Here is a 2391-nt window from a genome sequence, read left to right as displayed (position 1 = left end):
GTTGGCCGTTTGGACGTTCCACTTGAGAAAATAGTCATGGATGTGTACGCCCCTGCACGACCCACCACCATAACTTAACCGAAATAGAACAGCAAGAAAATGTAATAAAAAGCATCCCCAAAACACATGGAGATAGCTCACATTATGTCTGTAGTCCGCTTCCCAGTTGCTCTACGCCATTCTACAACTACAATGACAAACTTGGAAACTAATAAAAAAATGGAAGTAGCGCCATATTATCCATAATCAATAAGGGAAAGAAACATTTCACATAATTACATTCTAAAGGCTAAAGGCTGGAAACTCACCAATACAATGTAGAAAAATCAGAAACATAAGTGTCATATCGAGCCTTGGTACTTTCTATAGTAATCTTCAGAAGGTAACGCATCAAAACAATTCCAATAATGACCTGGCATCGAAAATGAGCTATAAGCATAAACTTATCACATATACAGAGGACATATTTATTAGCCTAACCTACGCTATGCAATCTACATATGTTATACCCTTTCTAGCTTTATTGTATTCTATTATTTCCTGAATATATGTTGAACTTGTGTTCAAAATGCAAGTACTAACTTTGAACTTGACTTAAATCAACACAATCATATCATCAAAATACAAGTGCAAACTTGATTGGGTTCATAAGAGGGATAAATTCCACCTTGGTCTTCTTCATCTCTTCAGCTAAAATTGTACTTCATATGTTCTTGCTCAGATCTGCACATATCATGTTTAGAAAATCCACAGAAAACTAAAACGTCTTTGTGTGTGTGTGTGTGTGTGTGTGTGTGTGTGTGTGTGAGAGAGAGAGAGAGAGAGAGAGAGAGAGAGGAGCACCTAGTTCATATTCGTCTTGGACTATCCATGTCTTCCCGCCACGCCATGTGCACCTCATTGGTGCTTGACCTTCTTGCTGCTACTACTGGTTTTGGCCATGAAGGTATAGGAGTGAGGGGAGGAAGAATGAGACAGTACCGACGAAAGTTGTTGGTGGGCGTTGACGGCCTGGCCGAGCCTCAACCAGCGCCAGCCGTACCGCCATCTCTCTCCCTCCATCCCCATCTGCATGTGATGGTGGCACTCGACTGGGAGGTGGAAGAGGAGGACGAGCCGTGTTGCCCCAGATCTTGGTTCTGCTTACCGCCGCGTCAGAGTCCAATTGGCGGACGGTCAAGTGCAACCGTTCTTCACCATGGAAAACCTCGACCAGCTCAGCGGCGTCCAGCCGCGGATGCTGCTCCCGTGCTCGCCACTGCCGTCGATGGCAAAGAGGAGGAGGCGGGTCGAGGAGCCCTTGCTTGTATCTGCGTTGGTATTTCCCTAAAAAGGAGAGAATGATACAGCAACGGTAAGTATTTCCCTTAGTTATGAAACCAAGGTTATCAATCCAGTAGGAGAACCAAGCAACACTATGTAAGCAGTAACTGCATTTTTTTTTCGAAAAGGGGATCTCCCCGGCCTCTGCATGAGTGATGCATACGGCCATCTTATTAACGAAATAAAAGGTTCCAACAAGGTTCCAAATTCTCCAACTGAAAAGTAATCAAAAAGCAGCTCACACAGAGCTAAATAGGCTGGACACACAGACTAGCCAAGATAAAACGCCACAACCGGCTGGCTAAAGATAGATAGATAAACTAATTGCCTATCCTATTACATGACCGCCATCCAAACCGGTTGAAGATATCCCGAGCTACCATCTCCCAGCGGATAGATCCAGTAACCAAATGCTTCCTGGCCTCCATCGGAGTGAGTAGCGACCATGAACGGATCACGGCCGTGGCTCGGAAAATAACCTGCAAAAAGTGAATACGTGATGTTCTGTTAAAAACCAAATCATTTCTGCAAGTCCAGATAGTCCACAATAAAGCGCAAACTCCAACACGAATATGTCTCGCTAATTCAGGCTCAATCCCAATGAGCCATGTCCCAAATAACGTAGTGACAGAATTCGGTGGAGTAATATTAAAAGCAATGTGAACCGTCCGCCAAAGTACTCTGGCAAACGGGCAATCAAAAAAGAGATGCTTGATCGTCTCGTCCCGATCACAGAAGCTACACCTCGTAGGTCCTGTCCAATTACGCTTAATCAAGTTATCCTTGGTTAAAATAACCTGTTTATGGACAAACCACATAAACACTTTTATTTTCAAAGGAATTTTGACAGCCCAAACATGCTTGGAGGTAGGAATGGAGCTCGAATTAATTACATCAATATACATTGATTTAACCGTGAATACTCCAGACCTAGTCAGTTTCCAGCGTAATTCATCGGGTTGTTGAGTAAGATGGACATCCATTAGTCTCCGAACAAGACAGAGCCAAGCTTCCCAACGATTGCCCACTAACGACCGTCTGAACTGAATATTAAGGGGGATGGATTGA

At 43.8% G+C, this 2391-nt stretch overlaps 1 long non-coding RNA gene across 2 annotated transcripts in view; it reads right to left on the bottom strand.

Annotated features, from left to right (window-relative positions):
- LOC123144462 (uncharacterized) overlaps positions 1-1331 on the bottom strand; it is a 3762-nt gene extending 2431 nt beyond the window's left edge. For both annotated transcript variants that reach the window (XR_006471513.1, XR_006471514.1), the window contains exons 1-3: positions 844-1331; positions 668-723; positions 309-412 (exon numbers count right to left, since the gene is read on the bottom strand). This is a non-coding gene — a long non-coding RNA (uncharacterized lncRNA). The remainder of the gene's footprint in view (positions 1-308; positions 413-667; positions 724-843) is intronic.
- Between the last annotated feature and the right edge of the window lie 1060 nt (positions 1332-2391).

The sequence above is a fragment of the Triticum aestivum genome, chromosome 6D, assembly GCF_018294505.1.
Source record: "Triticum aestivum cultivar Chinese Spring chromosome 6D, IWGSC CS RefSeq v2.1, whole genome shotgun sequence".
Lineage (NCBI taxonomy): Eukaryota > Viridiplantae > Streptophyta > Magnoliopsida > Poales > Poaceae > Triticum > Triticum aestivum.
This window is presented reverse-complemented; position numbering and strand designations above follow the sequence as displayed.